The 21,016-nt window shown below is 65.2% G+C and overlaps 15 non-coding genes across 15 annotated transcripts; 6 read left to right on the top strand and 9 right to left on the bottom strand.

The window, feature by feature from the left end:
• Positions 1-566: 566 nt before the first annotated feature.
• TRNAE-CUC (transfer RNA glutamic acid (anticodon CUC)) lies at positions 567-638 on the bottom strand. Its single transcript has one exon. It is a non-coding gene; the product is annotated as a tRNA-Glu (tRNA).
• Positions 639-904: 266 nt separating this feature from the next.
• Positions 905-976, bottom strand: TRNAG-UCC (transfer RNA glycine (anticodon UCC)). Its single transcript has one exon. It is a non-coding gene; the product is annotated as a tRNA-Gly (tRNA).
• A 792-nt stretch (positions 977-1,768) lies between these two features.
• Positions 1,769-1,840, bottom strand: TRNAD-GUC (transfer RNA aspartic acid (anticodon GUC)). The gene has a single exon. It is a non-coding gene; the product is annotated as a tRNA-Asp (tRNA).
• A 572-nt stretch (positions 1,841-2,412) lies between these two features.
• Positions 2,413-2,495, top strand: TRNAL-CAG (transfer RNA leucine (anticodon CAG)). Its single transcript has one exon. It is a non-coding gene; the product is annotated as a tRNA-Leu (tRNA).
• A 1,771-nt stretch (positions 2,496-4,266) lies between these two features.
• Positions 4,267-4,337, top strand: TRNAG-GCC (transfer RNA glycine (anticodon GCC)). Its single transcript has one exon. It is a non-coding gene; the product is annotated as a tRNA-Gly (tRNA).
• A 3,214-nt stretch (positions 4,338-7,551) lies between these two features.
• TRNAE-CUC (transfer RNA glutamic acid (anticodon CUC)) lies at positions 7,552-7,623 on the bottom strand. The gene has a single exon. It is a non-coding gene; the product is annotated as a tRNA-Glu (tRNA).
• A 266-nt stretch (positions 7,624-7,889) lies between these two features.
• TRNAG-UCC (transfer RNA glycine (anticodon UCC)) lies at positions 7,890-7,961 on the bottom strand. Its single transcript has one exon. It is a non-coding gene; the product is annotated as a tRNA-Gly (tRNA).
• A 792-nt stretch (positions 7,962-8,753) lies between these two features.
• TRNAD-GUC (transfer RNA aspartic acid (anticodon GUC)) lies at positions 8,754-8,825 on the bottom strand. The gene has a single exon. It is a non-coding gene; the product is annotated as a tRNA-Asp (tRNA).
• A 576-nt stretch (positions 8,826-9,401) lies between these two features.
• Positions 9,402-9,484, top strand: TRNAL-CAG (transfer RNA leucine (anticodon CAG)). The gene has a single exon. It is a non-coding gene; the product is annotated as a tRNA-Leu (tRNA).
• Positions 9,485-11,258: 1,774 nt separating this feature from the next.
• TRNAG-GCC (transfer RNA glycine (anticodon GCC)) lies at positions 11,259-11,329 on the top strand. Its single transcript has one exon. It is a non-coding gene; the product is annotated as a tRNA-Gly (tRNA).
• A 3,188-nt stretch (positions 11,330-14,517) lies between these two features.
• TRNAE-CUC (transfer RNA glutamic acid (anticodon CUC)) lies at positions 14,518-14,589 on the bottom strand. The gene has a single exon. It is a non-coding gene; the product is annotated as a tRNA-Glu (tRNA).
• A 266-nt stretch (positions 14,590-14,855) lies between these two features.
• TRNAG-UCC (transfer RNA glycine (anticodon UCC)) lies at positions 14,856-14,927 on the bottom strand. Its single transcript has one exon. It is a non-coding gene; the product is annotated as a tRNA-Gly (tRNA).
• A 792-nt stretch (positions 14,928-15,719) lies between these two features.
• Positions 15,720-15,791, bottom strand: TRNAD-GUC (transfer RNA aspartic acid (anticodon GUC)). Its single transcript has one exon. It is a non-coding gene; the product is annotated as a tRNA-Asp (tRNA).
• A 576-nt stretch (positions 15,792-16,367) lies between these two features.
• On the top strand, positions 16,368-16,450 carry TRNAL-CAG (transfer RNA leucine (anticodon CAG)). The gene has a single exon. It is a non-coding gene; the product is annotated as a tRNA-Leu (tRNA).
• A 1,780-nt stretch (positions 16,451-18,230) lies between these two features.
• TRNAG-GCC (transfer RNA glycine (anticodon GCC)) lies at positions 18,231-18,301 on the top strand. Its single transcript has one exon. It is a non-coding gene; the product is annotated as a tRNA-Gly (tRNA).
• The last annotated feature ends 2,715 nt before the right edge of the window (positions 18,302-21,016 follow it).

Below are 21,016 nucleotides of genomic sequence, written 5' to 3'. Positions count from 1 at the left end.
GCCGTTGGGCATGTCCATTTCCCCGACGGCCCCCGGTCTCACATTCCTCTCTCCCCCTTACTCTCATCCCCCCCCCTCCGACCCCACCCGGACCCCCCCAGCTGGCCGGGCATTCCCAGATTCCCCTTTCACGTTCTTCTGTCTCCCGGCCGCCGTCGCCCTGCTCAGGGTCTGGGCCTTCACAAGCTTGGCTCCCCCAGCCCAGGTCTGGCCTGGTAGCTGAGCCAAATGCAAGCACGCGCCAGGGCGCGCGCTGGCAGCAGCGAGGACGCGGGCTCCGCTCCTGGCCACCGCCGGCCAGAGGCTGTCCTGGCCTGTGGGCTTTGGGGCTGACAGATGCCAGAGAACGCGAGCGCCTGCGCCAGCGCCAGCGCCAGCGCCAGCGCCAGCGCCAGGGCGGACGAGCAAGTAGGCCTGTGGTGGGCGAGCGGGTCGAAAAGGATCGGATGGCATTGGTGGCGGCAGCGGGCCAGGCGGTGTGCTGGGCCTGCAAGCGTTGGCTAAAAGGCAGGTGTGGAGGGAGGTGCGCGGCAAGTTGTTTGTGGGCAGAGAGGAAGAAGAACGGCTTCCCTGACCGGGAATCGAACCCGGGCCGCGGCGGTGAGAGCGCCGAATCCTAACCACTAGACCACCAGGGAGCGTCGGGACACCCGTCCTGCCTGCGCCACCTGCACTCAGCGCCTCCGCACCCCTCGGCCCCAGCCGTGGACCTTGCTCCGGCCTCCAGTCGCCCGGCCCGGCCTCCCCTGGCACTCCGCGCCCTTTTCTCTTGCTCGCAGCACCCCCAAAACGCTGGGCGCCTCCTTCCTTCTCCCACACATACACACCGAGCCAAGTGCCGACTCCGTCAGCCATACCTGGCAAGACGGCCCTGGGCTGGGCCTCTGGCAAAAAGTCAGCCCACTGCGTTGGCCGGGAATCGAACCCGGGTCAACTGCTTGGAAGGCAGCTATGCTCACCACTATACCACCAACGCCGCACGGCCCAGACAAGCCCAAGATGCCGCGCGGAACTCGCACCAGCGTGCTGCCGCCGCCGCCGCCCGCCGCCGGGCGCAGACCCTTCTCGACGCCTGGCTCACCCGTCCGCGGCTCCGGGCCCTCACAGCACCACCAGCCGCCGCCCGGCGCCAGCCGAGCCCCGCCGCTCTCCACACGCCCCCGCCCCGCCCTCCTCAGCCCCGCCGCTGGGGGGCGCTCTCCCGCTCGCTTCCTCCGGCCTCCCGCCCGCAGCGGGGCGCTCCAGGGCGCGCGGCCCCCCACCCCCGGCCCTGAGCTCCCGGCTGCGGCCTGCCCCCGGGGCACGCCTGCTCCACACCCCCGGCTCGCCAAGCCCCTTCCATTCTCCGCCACGTCGCGGCCGCTCGGCGACGCTCGGCTAGGCCACAGCCGGCACCGAGACGGTGCACATCTCCGACAGGCCGCTCTCCACCTGGCACCTGGGAGCCGGAGTCGCTGGGCGGCGGTCGGCGACCCTGAGCCGGGAGGCGAAAGACACCCATCCGCTGGGGACGGGCCGCTCCTCAAGCGCTGCCGGGACCCGAGAAGGCTGCTGTGGCTGGCGGGCGACCAGGCGCCTTGGCCAGGAGGATTGGAAGGGAAGGTGGGCGGAGGGTGGGCTGTGCCCCGCAGAGGATGACGCCAAGGGCCCAGGTGGAGCGCGGAGGGCAGGGCAGGGCGGGGCAGGGCAGGGCAGGGCATTGCGCCGGCCACTGGGTCTGAGAGCGGGCGCCGGGTGCGTGGCGGCAGAGGCCAAAAAGGGCGTCTGCCTCCCCGTCGGGGAATCGAACCCCGGTCTCCCGCGTGACAGGCGGGGATACTCACCACTATACTAACGAGGACGGCGGTGGCCGTCCGGGGTGCGGAACGCTCTCCCGCCGCCGCCGCTGCACACCACGCCGACTCCGACTCCGACGCCGACGCCTCTTCCTGCCCCCTGCTCGCTGCATGCTCGGCGACAGAGCGCGCCCCGCCCACCTCCATCCTCGCCGTCCACGCGGCCTGGCACCCGGGCCGGGCCCGGGGGATACCGAAGCTCCGCGTGCGCGGCGGCCGCTTCCCTCCACGGCGGCGAAAGCGCCGGGAGAAAGAAAGGGGATCGAGCGGGCAGAAAACGTCTGCGAGGAGGAGGAGGCATTGGTGGGCGCGAGAGCTGACGTGAGGACGGAGGCCGGGGCAGCGGCTGGCGGGGCCCGGGGGACGGTGCGTGGGGGAGTTGGCCGGGCACCTCGCCGGGTCGGCCGGCCTTGGTGGCGCTCGGCTCCGAGCCTTCGCGCGCGCCGTCCGTCCGTCCGTCCGTCCGTCCGTCGGTCGCGCAGCCGCAAGGCCGTCCAGGAGGCGCGCCGACCGGCCCAGGGCACCGGCGTTGGCGCGGCGTCGCAGCCGGGCCAGCGGCGACGCGCCCACAGCCGCCGTCAGGATGGCCGAGCGGTCTAAGGCGCTGCGTTCAGGTCGCAGTCTCCCCTGGAGGCGTGGGTTCGAATCCCACTCCTGACAAGACAACCTTTTGGCAACAGCCACCTACTGTCCCCAGCCTTCACCACACGCGTCTCTGCCCTTTACTGGGCGACTGTCCACGCTCGGGCCGTGCAATCCTTCTGCCTCTCCAGCCTCCAGCCCGTGGCCCCACCCCGCTCCGACACCCTAACTTGTCAGGCACATCCTGACAGCTAGGATGCTCCAGCGCCTTGAACCCCTCTGGTAACTGCCTTTCCGGCCAGCCCCAGCCCAACTGCCCACCATGAAACGCACCCCTCCTACCTGCCTGCCCCGCATCCGCGCGGTTTCTCGACTTCCCATCACAGCTACCTCCTCTCTCTTACCCCTGTCCTCTCTCTGCCCTCGCCCTTTCCCTCTTCCCTCTGTCTTTCACCTCTCCCTCTCCCTCTCTCTCTGTCTTTGTCAGGCCCCGATTACCCAACAAGCAAGGTAGGCACGGGTCCAATTGTTAGGCTTCCCACCAATCTGCAGCTCACGATCTCACCGCTCTCCCACCGCAGCAAGGATGTGGTGAAGACCACTTGAAACCGCTCACCACAGAGTAGGGAGCCAATACAGTGGAGCCCGCCCGTGCGCGCGACCCTGGCTCAACGCAAGCCGCTGCTCACCGGCCTTCCTGGTTAATCCGCCCCTGGTCTTTAGCCCCGTTTGCCTGCGTGTGTCTGTGGGCTCCATCTGGCCCGTGTGGAAAGCCCTCCCCGGTGGTCCTCCACTTTCTGCCCGCTAATACTATCTCTCTATGTTTTGCCCTGCGCTGCTGCAAGCAGCACCACACCACCCAAAACCTTGGCCATCATCCCGCCCTTTCCACACCAGCCTCCTGCCCATTCCTCTCTCCCGCCCCGAATCCCCTTCCCACTAACACCCGCTGCGCCCTCTCTTCAGCCCGTGGTCTCCGCGCTTGTTGAGTTTGGGACCCTTCCTCCCCACACCGGCCATGCCGCTGCATTTTCAGCCCCACCACCGGCTGGCGAGGAGAAGCCAGAGCCGGGCACAGGGCCCGGTCCACCTCGGGCGTGCCACATCCCAGTTCCACGCGGGTAGCCGCTGCCTGGGAGCAGACCCACCGCGCCAACGACCTCTCTGCTGCCGAAGAGCTCTTTCGATGGGTGGGCCGGCTCCCGCTCCACAACCCACCCCCTCCAGCACAGCATCCTAAGGAGTGCGGCTGGCCGGAGGACGGAGGGCGGAAGGCAGGCTCAGACCGCTGTGGCCACTTTGTCCGACGTCCCGCCGCTGGCAGGCAGCCGCCACAGGAGGATGCAGGCGTCCCGCTCCCTTGCTCCCGGACCTCCTGTGCCCACACCCCCAAGCACGGGCGAGAAAACTGGCCGCCCAAGGGGGTCCTGGGGGTGCATGCCGGGGGTCGCCGCCGGGACAGCTGTGAGCACCTCTGCGCGCCACAGGCCACCTGGCCTGGCTGGGATTGGCGCTGGCCGACCAGGCTCCTTCGGGCTCTAGGCTTCCTCCCAGCCACGGGATGGGCAGGGACTACCTCTCTCCCTCCGCCTCCGTCCAGGACCCTCGACACGCCTGGCACCTGCCTCTCTTCCACGTCGGTCGCCCAGACCCCTTCCCTTGCCCGCCCGTCCCGCCCACCCGCACCAGGCCGCCGGCCCCAGGCTGGCCGCCGCCGCCTGCCTAGCTCTAGGGGAGCAGAGAGACAGACGCTCCGGCCAGGTAGTGAGCAGCGTCCTGAGCCCAGCGGCGGGCCAGCGAAGACAGGGCAGGGGCACAGGCTGGAGCCAGCCGCCCGGACGCCGGCAGCGCATGGGTGGTTCAGTGGTAGAATTCTCGCCTGCCACGCGGGAGGCCCGGGTTCGATTCCCGGCCCATGCAGTCCCCTGTCCCCTTTTGGTCGCTCTGCCCCAATTCACACCGCCGCCTGCTCAGTGCTTGCTCTGCTTGCTCTGCTCTGCTCTGCTCTGCTCTGCTCTGCTCTGCTCTGCTCTGCTCTGCTCTGCTCTGCTCCGCTCTGGCTCTCCTACTACACTCGGGGCAACTCTCCCAGAGCCCTGGGGCTCCGCTCCCACCTGCAGCCAGCCCACCAGTGTGCCAGCGCCCTGCGCCTCTCCCACACCCTGGGGCCGAAAGCACACCGCGCTCCGGCGCCGACCGCCAGTGGGCTCTGCCCCAACACTTCTCCCGGGCAGCCACCCTTTTCTCTTCATCACCCTGACGAAACCTTAGCCACACGTTTCACTTCACGGAGGACCACCGTGCAACACGCGGGCTTTGGCTGCGGGGACTCCATGCCTCTTCCCATCTCACCACCCTTCCTGGCCACGCTCCCAAAATGACACCATCCTTGCTGGACCATTACCAAGGAAGTCGCACGGCCGGATCCATACTCGGAAAAGCAACGCATTACGCTCCCCTACCGTGTCCTGGTCATCATCGCGCACGAGAAAATGAAAGTCATGTCAGTACAGTCACTTTAGCCCACTCCTCCACAACACAGTGGTAAACACGCCCCTTCCTTGCCCGCCTCCCCCTTACCACGATCCAAACTTTTGGCCAAAGGTCACTGGAGGCATCTGTTGCTCGGGCCTCTTTCAATCTCCACTGAGTCCCCCGTCCCACCCCACCGCACCCCACGGTGCCCCAAACGCGCACCTAACGCACTCCCGTGTCCTGACAAAGGGACGTTTAAGCCTCTGGGCCAGTCGCGCGCCCTAAGACCTCACGGCCTTTTCCAGACGTTTTTCTCTCTTCCCTTCTCTTCTAATCTCTCTCTGCGTGTCTCTCTGTGTGTCTGTCTGTTTCTCGCTCCCTCTTCTGCCCGTCCGTCTCTGTCTCTATCTCTGTCTCCCTCTCTGTCTCCCGGTCCCTGTCTCACGCTGGCTCTCTCTCGACAGCACCCTTGCCCCCAATCAACCTCCCACTCTTTAGGTTGACTGACTTCAGGCACAGCACCGCGGGCAACCTTGTCTGGCCGGGTCCAGTCTCATGACGTGCCCTTGGATCTGGGTGGGACCTAAGCCCACCCTCCCAACACTCCCCCCCCACCCCCGCCACCCAGCTAGCCATCTAGTGGTCCTTCCAGCCTCCGCCTGACCCGCCACCACAGACCTCTATCACACGAACGCCTTGCCTTGCCCTGATGACGCACATCCACCGGGCTGGCCACCCCCGGCATCCCCAGGGTCGCCCCCGCCCCTCCCATGTCCCCACCCTCATCTCCACACTGGCCTGGCATAATGCTCCGAAGCCCCCAAGCCTCTGCAGCGCCGGCACCTGACTGGGCGGCCGCACTCGCTGCGCCCCCTCCTGCCCTAGGGCGGCTTGGACACTCTGACATCTGGACTCCTTCTCCCACCTGCCAGCACTCAGGACACGTCTGTCCCCTCTTTTGGGTTTCCCTCACCTTTCCCTGTCCTTTGTGTCGTGCCACCCGAACAACCAGCCAGCTTCCTCCACTGCGGTCATCTATCCACAACTCACAAAACAGGGGCAGGAAGGAAGTGCCTGGGGTGACAGTAAGCTTCTCTATGATCACACGGGTTCCTGCTCACAAGGCTATGCCTTTCCATGCCTGGCCTTCTACTGCCCTGACATTCCAAGCCGCTGAAAAGCCCGCGGAGTGCAGTTCTACTCTCAGACACATGGGGTCGCCGGGAGTCAGAATCCACCCCATCGCCCTTTTCAAAAGCCATCTCTTTCTTCAAATCCCGTGAACGGCCACCCCAAGGGATGAAGTTATGCTCATGCCACAACAGGCATGAACCTTGAAGACATTCGCCGAGTCAAGTAAACCAGACCCAAAACAACAAACGTTGTATGATTTTACTTTCGTCGCGTCTGTATAACAGGTAACTTCCCAGACCAACAAAGGAGAATAGACGTTTCCCGGGGTAGCCGGGAAGGGGAAACAGGAGGCCCTCATTATGTGGGAACAGGGTTGGTTTGGGAATGACTAAAAAAAAAAAAAGTGGAAATGGATATTCGTGGCGATTAGAAAAGACGGCGAACGTCCTTAAAGCCACTGAATTCTGCACTCAGAAATGGTGAAAATGATATATTCTGTCTTACGTATACTTTCACCACAATTAAAGACAGAGAGAGCGGGAAGGGGAGGTGAGTGGGAAGAGAACCACGAAGATACCCAAGGAACGACTGTCTGGCGTGAGGCTTGTGCGTTTCCTTGCGTGCAAACTTGATTTCTAAGAAAAAGAGTCTTGAAGCAAATATTAGACCCTCTCTGTCCGCAGGCCTTGCAAGACGCGGATGACTGCCGTCTGCCATCTACCAGGCGCGGCATCATCGATGAGTTAACAAGAGGGACGCTCGGGGTGGAAGAGGGGATGGACACCGGGATAGATATGCGATAAGGCAGGAGTGGGATAAAATGCATGGGTCGTACAATCCGGGGGGCGGGAGTAGGGGTGTTCTCGGTCAATTTGTGTCCACGCTGAGATCTGTTGGCGCCTTGCTAATACCGTCGTGTTAGAGAGTCGGGGAAGGCTACCTGCTGCCACCGCCCCTCAGCCGTTGGGCATGTCCATTTCCCCGACGGCCCCCGGTCTCACATTCCTCTCTCCCCCTTACTCTCATCCCCCCCCCTCCGACCCCACCCGGACCCCCCCAGCTGGCCGGGCATTCCCAGATTCCCCTTTCACGTTCTTCTGTCTCCCGGCCGCCGTCGCCCTGCTCAGGGTCTGGGCCTTCACAAGCTTGGCTCCCCCAGCCCAGGTCTGGCCTGGTAGCTGAGCCAAATGCAAGCACGCGCCAGGGCGCGCGCTGGCAGCAGCGAGGACGCGGGCTCCGCTCCTGGCCACCGCCGGCCAGAGGCTGTCCTGGCCTGTGGGCTTTGGGGCTGACAGATGCCAGAGAACGCGAGCGCCTGCGCCAGCGCCAGCGCCAGCGCCAGCGCCAGCGCCAGGGCGGACGAGCAAGTAGGCCTGTGGTGGGCGAGCGGGTCGAAAAGGATCGGATGGCATTGGTGGCGGCAGCGGGCCAGGCGGTGTGCTGGGCCTGCAAGCGTTGGCTAAAAGGCAGGTGTGGAGGGAGGTGCGCGGCAAGTTGTTTGTGGGCAGAGAGGAAGAAGAACGGCTTCCCTGACCGGGAATCGAACCCGGGCCGCGGCGGTGAGAGCGCCGAATCCTAACCACTAGACCACCAGGGAGCGTCGGGACACCCGTCCTGCCTGCGCCACCTGCACTCAGCGCCTCCGCACCCCTCGGCCCCAGCCGTGGACCTTGCTCCGGCCTCCAGTCGCCCGGCCCGGCCTCCCCTGGCACTCCGCGCCATTTTCTCTTGCTCGCAGCACCCCCAAAACGCTGGGCGCCTCCTTCCTTCTCCCACACATACACACCGAGCCAAGTGCCGACTCCGTCAGCCATACCTGGCAAGACGGCCCTGGGCTGGGCCTCTGGCAAAAAGTCAGCCCACTGCGTTGGCCGGGAATCGAACCCGGGTCAACTGCTTGGAAGGCAGCTATGCTCACCACTATACCACCAACGCCGCACGGCCCAGACAAGCCCAAGATGCCGCGCGGAACTCGCACCAGCGTGCTGCCGCCGCCGCCGCCCGCCGCCGGGCGCAGACCCTTCTCGACGCCTGGCTCACCCGTCCGCGGCTCCGGGCCCTCACAGCACCACCAGCCGCCGCCCGGCGCCAGCCGAGCCCCGCCGCTCTCCACACGCCCCCGCCCCGCCCTCCTCAGCCCCGCCGCTGGGGGGCGCTCTCCCGCTCGCTTCCTCCGGCCTCCCGCCCGCAGCGGGGCGCTCCAGGGCGCGCGGCCCCCCACCCCCGGCCCTGAGCTCCCGGCTGCGGCCTGCCCCCGGGGCACGCCTGCTCCACACCCCCGGCTCGCCAAGCCCCTTCCATTCTCCGCCACGTCGCGGCCGCTCGGCGACGCTCGGCTAGGCCACAGCCGGCACCGAGACGGTGCACATCTCCGACAGGCCGCTCTCCACCTGGCACCTGGGAGCCGGAGTCGCTGGGCGGCGGTCGGCGACCCTGAGCCGGGAGGCGAAAGACACCCATCCGCTGGGGACGGGCCGCTCCTCAAGCGCTGCCGGGACCCGAGAAGGCTGCTGTGGCTGGCGGGCGACCAGGCGCCTTGGCCAGGAGGATTGGAAGGGAAGGTGGGCGGAGGGTGGGCTGTGCCCCGCAGAGGATGACGCCAAGGGCCCAGGTGGAGCGCGGAGGGCAGGGCAGGGCGGGGCAGGGCAGGGCAGGGCATTGCGCCGGCCACTGGGTCTGAGAGCGGGCGCCGGGTGCGTGGCGGCAGAGGCCAAAAAGGGCGTCTGCCTCCCCGTCGGGGAATCGAACCCCGGTCTCCCGCGTGACAGGCGGGGATACTCACCACTATACTAACGAGGACGGCGGTGGCCGTCCGGGGTGCGGAACGCTCTCCCGCCGCCGCCGCTGCACACCACGCCGACTCCGACTCCGACGCCGACGCCTCTTCCTGCCCCCTGCTCGCTGCATGCTCGGCGACAGAGCGCGCCCCGCCCACCTCCATCCTCGCCGTCCACGCAGCCTGGCACCCGGGCCGGGCCCGGGGGATACCGAAGCTCCGCGTGCGCGGCGGCCGCTTCCCTCCACGGCGGCGAAAGCGCCGGGAGAAAGAAAGGGGATCGAGCGGGCAGAAAACGTCTGCGAGGAGGAGGAGGCATTGGTGGGCGCGAGAGCTGACGTGAGGACGGAGGCCGGGGCAGCGGCTGGCGGGGCCCGGGGGACGGTGCGTGGGGGAGTTGGCCGGGCACCTCGCCGGGTCGGCCGGCCTTGGTGGCGCTCGGCTCCGAGCCTTCGCGCGCGCCGTCCGTCCGTCCGTCCGTCCGTCCGTCCGTCGGTCGCGCAGCCGCAAGGCCGTCCAGGAGGCGCGCCGACCGGCCCAGGGCACCGGCGTTGGCGCGGCGTCGCAGCCGGGCCAGCGGCGACGCGCCCACAGCCGCCGTCAGGATGGCCGAGCGGTCTAAGGCGCTGCGTTCAGGTCGCAGTCTCCCCTGGAGGCGTGGGTTCGAATCCCACTCCTGACAAGACAACCTTTTGGCAACAGCCACCTACTGTCCCCAGCCTTCACCACACGCGTCTCTGCCCTTTACTGGGCGACTGTCCACGCTCGGGCCGTGCAATCCTTCTGCCTCTCCAGCCTCCAGCCCGTGGCCCCACCCCGCTCCGACACCCTAACTTGTCAGGCACATCCCTGACAGCTAGGATGCTCCAGCGCCTTGAACCCCTCTGGTAACTGCCTTTCCGGCCAGCCCCAGCCCAACTGCCCACCATGAAACGCACCCCTCCTACCTGCCTGCCCCCGCATCCGCGCGGTTTCTCGACTTCCCATCACAGCTACCTCCTCTCTCTTACCCCTGTCCTCTCTCTGCCCTCGCCCTTTCCCTCTTCCCTCTGTCTTTCACCTCTCCCTCTCCCTCTCTCTCTGTCTTTGTCAGGCCCCGATTACCCAACAAGCAAGGTAGGCACGGGTCCAATTGTTAGGCTTCCCACCAATCTGCAGCTCACGATCTCACCGCTCTCCCACCGCAGCAAGGATGTGGTGAAGCCCACTTGAAACCGCTCACCACAGAGTAGGGAGCCAATACAGTGGAGCCCGCCCGTGCGCGCGACCCTGGCTCAACGCAAGCCGCTGCTCACCGGCCTTCCTGGTTAATCCGCCCCTGGTCTTTAGCCCCGTTTGCCTGCGTGTGTCTGTGGGCTCCATCTGGCCCGTGTGGAAAGCCCTCCCCGGTGGTCCTCCACTTTCTGCCCACTGAACAGCAGCAACTCGCTTTTGCCCTGCGCTGCTGCAAGCAGCACCACACCACCCAAGACCTTGGCCATCATCCCGCCCTTTCCACACCAGCCTCCTGCCCATTCCTCTCTCCCGCCCCGAATCCCCTTCCCACTAACACCCGCTGCGCCCTCTCTTCAGCCCGTGGTCTCCGCGCTTGTTGAGTTTGGGGACCTTGCCTCCCCACACCGGCCATGCCGCTGCATTTTCAGCCCCACCACCGGCTGGCGAGGAGAAGCCAGAGCCGGGCACAGGGCCCGGTCCACCTCGGGCGCGCCACATCCCAGTTCCACGCGGGTAGCCGCTGCCTGGGAGCAGACCCACCGCGCCAACGACCTCTCTGCTGCCGAAGAGCTCTTTCAATGGGTGGGCCGGCTCCCGCTCCACAACCCACCCCCTCCAGCACAGCATCCTAAGGAGTGCGGCTGGCCGGAGGACGGAGGGCGGAAGGCAGGCTCAGACCGCTGTGGCCACTTTGTCCGACGTCCCGCCGCTGGCAGGCAGCCGCCACAGGAGGATGCAGGCGTCCCGCTCCCTTGCTCCCGGACCTCCTGTGCCCACACCCCCAAGCACGGGCCAGAAAACTGGCCGCCCAAGGGGGTCCTGGGGGTGCATGCCGGGGGTCGCCGCCGGGACAGCTGTGAGCACCTCTGCGCGCCACAGGCCACCTGGCCTGGCTGGGATTGGCGCTGGCCGACCAGGCTCCTTCGGGCTCTAGGCTTCCTCCCAGCCACGGGATGGGCAGGGACTACCTCTCTCCCTCCGCCTCCGTCCAGGACCCTCGACACGCCTGGCACCTGCCTCTCTTCCACGTCGGTCGCCCAGACCCCTTCCCTTGCCCGCCCGTCCCGCCCACCCGCACCAGGCCGCCGGCCCCAGGCTGGCCGCCGCCGCCTGCCTAGCTCTAGGGGAGCAGAGAGACAGACGCTCCGGCCAGGTAGTGAGCAGCGTCCTGAGCCCAGCGGCGGGCCAGCGAAGACAGGGCAGGGGCACAGGCTGGAGCCAGCCGCCCGGACGCCGGCAGCGCATGGGTGGTTCAGTGGTAGAATTCTCGCCTGCCACGCGGGAGGCCCGGGTTCGATTCCCGGCCCATGCAGTCCCCTGTCCCCTTTTGGTCGCTCTGCCCCAATTCACACCGCCGCCTGCTCAGTGCTTGCTCTGCTTGCTCTGCTCTGCTCTGCTCTGCTCTGCTCTGCTCCGCTCTGGCTCTCCTACTACACTCGGGGCAACTCTCCCAGAGCCCTGGGGCTCCGCTCCCACCTGCAGCCAGCCCACCAGTGTGCCAGCGCCCTGCGCCTCTCCCACACCCTGGGGCCGAAAGCACACCGCGCTCCGGCGCCGACCGCCAGTGGGCTCTGCCCCAACACTTCTCCCGGGCAGCCACCCTTTTCTCTTCATCACCCTGACGAAACCTTAGCCACACGTTTCACTTCACGGAGGACCACCGTGCAACACGCGGGCTTTGGCTGCGGGGACTCCATGCCTCTTCCCATCTCACCACCCTTCCTGGCCACGCTCCCAAAATGACACCATCCTTGCTGGACCATTACCAAGGAAGTCGCACGGCCGGATCCATACTCGGAAAAGCAACGCATTACGCTCCCCTACCGTGTCCTGGTCATCATCGCGCACGAGAAAATGAAAGTCATGTCAGTACAGTCACTTTAGCCCACTCCTCCACAACACAGTGGTAAACACGCCCCTTCCTTGCCCGCCTCCCCCTTACCACGATCCAAACTTTTGGCCAAAGGTCACTGGAGGCATCTGTTGCTCGGGCCTCTTTCAATCTCCACTGAGTCCCCCGTCCCACCCCACCGCACCCCACGGTGCCCCAAACGCGCACCTAACGCACTCCCGTGTCCTGACAAAGGGACGTTTAAGCTTCTGGGCCAGTCGCGCGCCCTAAGACCTCACGGCCTTTTCCAGACGTTTTTCTCTCTTCCCTTCTCTTCTAATCTCTCTCTGCGTGTCTCTCTGTGTGTCTGTCTGTTTCTCGCTCCCTCTTCTGCCCGTCCGTCTCTGTCTCTATCTCTGTCTCCCTCTCTGTCTCCCGGCCCCTGACTCACGCTGGCTCTCTCTCGACAGCACCCTTGCCCCCAATCAACCTCCCACTCTTTAGGTTGACTGACTTCAGGCACAGCACCGCGGGCAACCTTGTCTGGCCGGGTCCAGTCTCATGACGTGCCCTTGGATCTGGGTGGGACCTAAGCCCACCCTCCCAACATTCCCCCCCACCCCCGCCACCCAGCTAGCCATCTAGTGGTCCTTCCAGCCTCCGCCTGACCCGCCACCACAGACCTCTATCACACGAACGCCTTGCCTTGCCCTGATGACGCACATCCACCGGGCTGGCCACCCCCGGCATCCCCAGGGTCGCCCCCGCCCCTCCCATGTCCCCACCCTCATCTCCACACTGGCCTGGCATAATGCTCCGAAGCCCCCAAGCCTCTGCAGCGCCGGCACCTGACTGGGCGGCCGCACTCGCTGCGCCCCCTCCTGCCCTAGGGCGGCTTGGACACTCTGACATCTGGACTCCTTCTCCCACCTGCCAGCACTCAGGACACGTCTGTCCCCTCTTTTGGGTTTCCCTCACCTTTCCCTGTCCTTTGTGTCGTGCCACCCGAACAACCAGCCAGCTTCCTCCACTGCGGTCATCTATCCACAACTCACAAAACAGGGGCAGGAAGGAAGTGCCTGGGGTGACAGTAAGCTTCTCTATGATCACACGGGTTCCTGCTCACAAGGCTATGCCTTTCCATGCCTGGCCTTCTACTGCCCTGACATTCCAAGCCGCTGAAAAGCCCGCGGAGTGCAGTTCTACTCTCAGACACATGGGGTCGCCGGGAGTCAGAATCCACCCCATCGCCCTTTTCAAAAGCCATCTCTTTCTTCAAATCCCGTGAACGGCCACCCCAAGGGATGAAGTTATGCTCATGCCACAACAGGCATGAACCTTGAAGACATTCGCCGAGTCAAGTAAACCAGACCCAAAACAACAAACGTTGTATGATTTTACTTTCGTCGCGTCTGTATAACAGGTAACTTCCCAGACCAACAAAGGAGAATAGACGTTTCCCGGGGTAGCCGGGAAGGGGAAACAGGAGGCCCTCATTATGTGGGAACAGGGTTGGTTTGGGAATGACTAAAAAAAAAAAAAGTGGAAATGGATATTCGTGGCGATTAGAAAAGACGGCGAACGTCCTTAAAGCCACTGAATTCTGCACTCAGAAATGGTGAAAATGATATATTCTGTCTTACGTATACTTTCACCACAATTAAAGACAGAGAGAGCGGGAAGGGGAGGTGAGTGGGAAGAGAACCACGAAGATACCCAAGGAACGACTGTCTGGCGTGAGGCTTGTGCGTTTCCTTGCGTGCAAACTCGATTTCTAAGAAAAAGAGTCTTGAAGCAAATATTAGACCCTCTCTGTCCGCAGGCCTTGCAAGACGCGGATGACTGCCGTCTGCCATCTACCAGGCGCGGCATCATCGATGAGTTAACGAGAGGGACGCTCGGGGTGGAAGAGGGGATGGACACCGGGATAGATATGCGATAAGGCAGGAGTGGGATAAAATGCATGGGTCGTACAATCCGGGGGGCGGGAGTAGGGGTGTTCTCGGTCAATTTGTGTCCACGCTGAGATCTGTTGGCGCCTTGCTAATACCGTCGTGTTAGAGAGTCGGGGAAGGCTACCTGCTGCCACCGCCCCTCAGCCGTTGGGCATGTCCATTTCCCCGACGGCCCCCGGTCTCACATTCCTCTCTCCCCCTTACTCTCATCCCCCCCCTCCGACCCCACCCGGACCCCCCCAGCTGGCCGGGCATTCCCAGATTCCCCTTTCACGTTCTTCTGTCTCCCGGCCGCCGTCGCCCTGCTCAGGGTCTGGGCCTTCACAAGCTTGGCTCCCCCAGCCCAGGTCTGGCCTGGTAGCTGAGCCAAATGCAAGCACGCGCCAGGGCGCGCGCTGGCAGCAGCGAGGACGCGGGCTCCGCTCCTGGCCACCGCCGGCCAGAGGCTGTCCTGGCCTGTGGGCTTTGGGGCTGACAGATGCCAGAGAACGCGAGCGCCTGCGCCAGCGCCAGCGCCAGCGCCAGCGCCAGCGCCAGCGCCAGGGCGGACGAGCAAGTAGGCCTGTGGTGGGCGAGCGGGTCGAAAAGGATCGGATGGCATTGGTGGCGGCAGCGGGCCAGGCGGTGTGCTGGGCCTGCAAGCGTTGGCTAAAAGGCAGGTGTGGAGGGAGGTGCGCGGCAAGTTGTTTGTGGGCAGAGAGGAAGAAGAACGGCTTCCCTGACCGGGAATCGAACCCGGGCCGCGGCGGTGAGAGCGCCGAATCCTAACCACTAGACCACCAGGGAGCGTCGGGACACCCGTCCTGCCTGCGCCACCTGCACTCAGCGCCTCCGCACCCCTCGGCCCCAGCCGTGGACCTTGCTCCGGCCTCCAGTCGCCCGGCCCGGCCTCCCCTGGCACTCCGCGCCCTTTTCTCTTGCTCGCAGCACCCCCAAAACGCTGGGCGCCTCCTTCCTTCTCCCACACATACACACCGAGCCAAGTGCCGACTCCGTCAGCCATACCTGGCAAGACGGCCCTGGGCTGGGCCTCTGGCAAAAAGTCAGCCCACTGCGTTGGCCGGGAATCGAACCCGGGTCAACTGCTTGGAAGGCAGCTATGCTCACCACTATACCACCAACGCCGCACGGCCCAGACAAGCCCAAGATGCCGCGCGGAACTCGCACCAGCGTGCTGCCGCCGCCGCCGCCCGCCGCCGGGCGCAGACCCTTCTCGACGCCTGGCTCACCCGTCCGCGGCTCCGGGCCCTCACAGCACCACCAGCCGCCGCCCGGCGCCAGCCGAGCCCCGCCGCTCTCCACACGCCCCCGCCCCGCCCTCCTCAGCCCCGCCGCTGGGGGGCGCTCTCCCGCTCGCTTCCTCCGGCCTCCCGCCCGCAGCGGGGCGCTCCAGGGCGCGCGGCCCCCCACCCCCGGCCCTGAGCTCCCGGCTGCGGCCTGCCCCCGGGGCACGCCTGCTCCACACCCCCGGCTCGCCAAGCCCCTTCCATTCTCCGCCACGTCGCGGCCGCTCGGCGACGCTCGGCTAGGCCACAGCCGGCACCGAGACGGTGCACATCTCCGACAGGCCGCTCTCCACCTGGCACCTGGGAGCCGGAGTCGCTGGGCGGCGGTCGGCGACCCTGAGCCGGGAGGCGAAAGACACCCATCCGCTGGGGACGGGCCGCTCCTCAAGCGCTGCCGGGACCCGAGAAGGCTGCTGTGGCTGGCGGGCGACCAGGCGCCTTGGCCAGGAGGATTGGAAGGGAAGGTGGGCGGAGGGTGGGCTGTGCCCCGCAGAGGATGACGCCAAGGGCCCAGGTGGAGCGCGGAGGGCAGGGCAGGGCGGGGCAGGGCAGGGCAGGGCATTGCGCCGGCCACTGGGTCTGAGAGCGGGCGCCGGGTGCGTGGCGGCAGAGGCCAAAAAGGGCGTCTGCCTCCCCGTCGGGGAATCGAACCCCGGTCTCCCGCGTGACAGGCGGGGATACTCACCACTATACTAACGAGGACGGCGGTGGCCGTCCGGGGTGCGGAACGCTCTCCCGCCGCCGCCGCTGCACACCACGCCGACTCCGACTCCGACGCCGACGCCTCTTCCTGCCCCCTGCTCGCTGCATGCTCGGCGACAGAGCGCGCCCCGCCCACCTCCATCCTCGCCGTCCACGCAGCCTGGCACCCGGGCCGGGCCCGGGGGATACCGAAGCTCCGCGTGCGCGGCGGCCGCTTCCCTCCACGGCGGCGAAAGCGCCGGGAGAAAGAAAGGGGATCGAGCGGGCAGAAAACGTCTGCGAGGAGGAGGAGGCATTGGTGGGCGCGAGAGCTGACGTGAGGACGGAGGCCGGGGCAGCGGCTGGCGGGGCCCGGGGGACGGTGCGTGGGGGAGTTGGCCGGGCACCTCGCCGGGTCGGCCGGCCTTGGTGGCGCTCGGCTCCGAGCCTTCGCGCGCGCCGTCCGTCCGTCCGTCCGTCCGTCCGTCCGTCGGTCGCGCAGCCGCAAGGCCGTCCAGGAGGCGCGCCGACCGGCCCAGGGCACCGGCGTTGGCGCGGCGTCGCAGCCGGGCCAGCGGCGACGCGCCCACAGCCGCCGTCAGGATGGCCGAGCGGTCTAAGGCGCTGCGTTCAGGTCGCAGTCTCCCCTGGAGGCGTGGGTTCGAATCCCACTCCTGACAAGACAACCTTTTGGCAACAGCCACCTACTGTCCCCAGCCTTCACCACACGCGTCTCTGCCCTTTACTGGGCGACTGTCCACGCTCGGGCCGTGCAATCCTTCTGCCTCTCCAGCCTCCAGCCCGTGGCCCCACCCCGCTCCGACACCCTAACTTGTCAGGCACATCCCTGACAGCTAGGATGCTCCAGCGCCTTGAACCCCTCTGGTAACTGCCTTTCCGGCCAGCCCCAGCCCAACTGCCCACCATGAAACGCACCCCTCCTACCTGCCTGCCCCCGCATCCGCGCGGTTTCTCGACTTCCCATCACAGCTACCTCCTCTCTCTTACCCCTGTCCTCTCTCTGCCCTCGCCCTTTCCCTCTTCCCTCTGTCTTTCACCTCTCCCTCTCCCTCTCCCTCTCTCTCTGTCTTTGTCAGGCCCCGATTACCCAACAAGCAAGGTAGGCACGGGTCCAATTGTTAGGCTTCCCACCAATCTGCAGCTCACGATCTCACCGCTCTCCCACCGCAGCAAGGATGTGGTGAAGCCCACTTGAAACCGCTCACCACAGAGTAGGGAGCCAATACAGTGGAGCCCGCCCGTGCGCGCGACCCTGGCTCAACGCAAGCCGCTGCTCACCGGCCTTCCTGGTTAATCCGCCCCTGGTCTTTAGCCCCGTTTGCCTGCGTGTGTCTGTGGGCTCCATCTGGCCCGTGTGGAAAGCCCTCCCCGGTGGTCCTCCACTTTCTGCCCGCTGAACAGCAGCAACTCGCTTTTGCCCTGCGCTGCTGCAAGCAGCACCACACCACCCAAGACCTTGGCCATCATCCCGCCCTTTCCACACCAGCCTCCTGCCCATTCCTCTCTCCCGCCCCGAATCCCCTTCCCACTAACACCCGCTGCGCCCTCTCTTCAGCCCGTGGTCTCCGCGCTTGTTGAGTTTGGGGACCTTGCCTCCCCACACCGGCCATGCCGCTGCATTTTCAGCCCCACCACCGGCTGGCGAGGAGAAGCCAGAGCCGGGCACAGGGCCCGGTCCACCTCGGGCGCGCCACATCCCAGTTCCACGCGGGTAGCCGCTGCCTGGGAGCAGACCCACCGCGCCAACGACCTCTCTGCTGCCGAAGAGCTCTTTCGATGGGTGGGCCGGCTCCCGCTCCACAACCCACCCCCTCCAGCACAGCATCCTAAGGAGTGCGGCTGGCCGGAGGACGGAGGGCGGAAGGCAGGCTCAGACCGCTGTGGCCACTTTGTCCGACGTCCCGCCGCTGGCAGGCAGCCGCCACAGGAGGATGCAGGCGTCCCGCTCCCTTGCTCCCGGACCTCCTGTGCCCACACCCCCAAGCACGGGCCAGAAAACTGGCCGCCCAAGGGGGTCCTGGGGGTGCATGCCGGGGGTCGCCGCCGGGACAGCTGTGAGCACCTCTGCGCGCCACAGGCCACCTGGCCTGGCTGGGATTGGCGCTGGCCGACCAGGCTCCTTCGGGCTCTAGGCTTCCTCCCAGCCACGGGATGGGCAGGGACTACCTCTCTCCCTCCGCCTCCGTCCAGGACCCTCGACACGCCTGGCACCTGCCTCTCTTCCACGTCGGTCGCCCAGACCCCTTCCCTTGCCCGCCCGTCCCGCCCACCCGCACCAGGCCGCCGGCCCCAGGCTGGCCGCCGCCGCCTGCCTAGCTCTAGGGGAGCAGAGAGACAGACGCTCCGGCCAGGTAGTGAGCAGCGTCCTGAGCCCAGCGGCGGGCCAGCGAAGACAGGGCAGGGGCACAGGCTGGAGCCAGCCGCCCGGACGCCGGCAGCGCATGGGTGGTTCAGTGGTAGAATTCTCGCCTGCCACGCGGGAGGCCCGGGTTCGATTCCCGGCCCATGCAGTCCCCTGTCCCCTTTTGGTCGCTCTGCCCCAATTCACACCGCCGCCTGCTCAGTGCTTGCTCTGCTTGCTCTGCTCTGCTCCGCTCTGGCTCTCCTACTACACTCGGGGCAACTCTCCCAGAGCCCTGGGGCTCCGCTCCCACCTGCAGCCAGCCCACCAGTGTGCCAGCGCCCTGCGCCTCTCCCACACCCTGGGGCCGAAAGCACACCGCGCTCCGGCGCCGACCGCCAGTGGGCTCTGCCCCAACACTTCTCCCGGGCAGCCACCCTTTTCTCTTCATCACCCTGACGAAACCTTAGCCACACGTTTCACTTCACGGAGGACCACCGTGCAACACGCGGGCTTTGGCTGCGGGGACTCCATGCCTCTTCCCATCTCACCACCCTTCCTGGCCACGCTCCCAAAATGACACCATCCTTGCTGGACCATTACCAAGGAAGTCGCACGGCCGGATCCATACTCGGAAAAGCAACGCATTACGCTCCCCTACCGTGTCCTGGTCATCATCGCGCACGAGAAAATGAAAGTCATGTCAGTACAGTCACTTTAGCCCACTCCTCCACAACACAGTGGTAAACACGCCCCTTCCTTGCCCGCCTCCCCCTTACCACGATCCAAACTTTTGGCCAAAGGTCACTGGAGGCATCTGTTGCTCGGGCCTCTTTCAATCTCCACTGAGTCCCCCGTCCCACCCCACCGCACCCCACGGTGCCCCAAACGCGCACCTAACGCACTCCCGTGTCCTGACAAAGGGACGTTTAAGCTTCTGGGCCAGTCGCGCGCCCTAAGACCTCACGGCCTTTTCCAGACGTTTTTCTCTCTTCCCTTCTCTTCTAATCTCTCTCTGCGTGTCTCTCTGTGTGTCTGTCTGTTTCTCGCTCCCTCTTCTGCCCGTCCGTCTCTGTCTCTATCTCTGTCTCCCTCTCTGTCTCCCGGCCCCTGACTCACGCTGGCTCTCTCTCGACAGCACCCTTGCCCCCAATCAACCTCCCACTCTTTAGGTTGACTGACTTCAGGCACAGCACCGCGGGCAACCTTGTCTGGCCGGGTCCAGTCTCATGACGTGCCCTTGGATCTGGGTGGGACCTAAGCCCACCCTCCCAACATTCCCCCCCACCCCCGCCACCCAGCTAGCCATCTAGTGGTCCTTCCAGCCTCCGCCTGACCCGCCACCACAGACCTCTATCACACGAACGCCTTGCCTTGCCCTGATGACGCACATCCACCGGGCTGGCCACCCCCGGCATCCCCAGGGTCGCCCCCGCCCCTCCCATGTCCCCACCCTCATCTCCACACTGGCCTGGCATAATGCTCCGAAGCCCCCAAGCCTCTGCAGCGCCGGCACCTGACTGGGCGGCCGCACTCGCTGCGCCCCCTCCTGCCCTAGGGCGGCTTGGACACTCTGACATCTGGACTCCTTCTCCCACCTGCCAGCACTCAGGACACGTCTGTCCCCTCTTTTGGGTTTCCCTCACCTTTCCCTGTCCTTTGTGTCGTGCCACCCGAACAACCAGCCAGCTTCCTCCACTGCGGTCATCTATCCACAACTCACAAAACAGGGGCAGGAAGGAAGTGCCTGGGGTGACAGTAAGCTTCTCTATGATCACATGGGTTCCTGCTCACAAGGCTATGCCTTTCCATGCCTGGCCTTCTACTGCCCTGACATTCCAAGCCGCTGAAAAGCCCGCGGAGTGCAGTTCTACTCTCAGACACATGGGGTCGCCGGGAGTCAGAATCCACCCCATCGCCCTTTTCAAAAGCCATCTCTTTCTTCAAATCCCGTGAACGGCCACCCCAAGGGATGAAGTTATGCTCATGCCACAACAGGCATGAACCTTGAAGACATTCGCCGAGTCAAGTAAACCAGACCCAAAACAACAAACGTTGTATGATTTTACTTTCGTCGCGTCTGTATAACAGGTAACTTCCCAGACCAACAAAGGAGAATAGACGTTTCCCGGGGTAGCCGGGAAGGGGAAACAGGAGGCCCTCATTATGTGGGAACAGGGTTGGTTTGGGAATGACTAAAAAAAAAAAAAAAAAAAAGTGGAAATGGATATTCGTGGCGGTTAGAAAAGACGGCGAACGTCCTTAAAGCCACTGAATTCTGCACTCAGAAATGGTGAAAATGATATATTCTGTCTTACGTATACTTTCACCACAATTAAAGACAGAGAGAGCGGGAAGGGGAGGTGAGTGGGAAGAGAACCACGAAGATACCCAAGGAACGACTGTCTGGCGTGAGGCTTGTGCGTTTCCTTGCGTGCAAACTCGATTTCTAAGAAAAAGAGTCTTGAAGCAAATATTAGACCCTCTCTGTCCGCAGGCCTTGCAAGACGCGGATGACTGCCGTCTGCCATCTACCAGGCGCGGCATCATCGATGAGTTAACGAGAGGGACGCTCGGGGTGGAAGGGGGGATGGACACCGGGATAGATATGCGATAAGGCAGGAGTGGGATAAAATGCATGGGTCGTACAATCCGGGGGGCGGGAGTAGGGGTGTTCTCGGTCAATTTGTGTCCACGCTGAGATCTGTTGGCGCCTTGCTAATACCGTCGTGTTAGAGAGTCGGGGAAGGCTACCTGCTGCCACCGCCCCTCAGCCGTTGGGCATGTCCATTTCCCCGACGGCCCCCGGTCTCACATTCCTCTCTCCCCCTTACTCTCATCCCCCCCCCTCCGACCCCACCCGGACCCCCCCAGCTGGCCGGGC

This window comes from Loxodonta africana, chromosome 3 (genome assembly GCF_030014295.1).
Source record: "Loxodonta africana isolate mLoxAfr1 chromosome 3, mLoxAfr1.hap2, whole genome shotgun sequence".
Classification (NCBI taxonomy): Eukaryota; Metazoa; Chordata; class Mammalia; order Proboscidea; family Elephantidae; genus Loxodonta; species Loxodonta africana.
The sequence above is the reverse complement of the archived record's forward strand: the minus strand, read 5'-3'. Positions and strand labels throughout refer to the sequence as shown.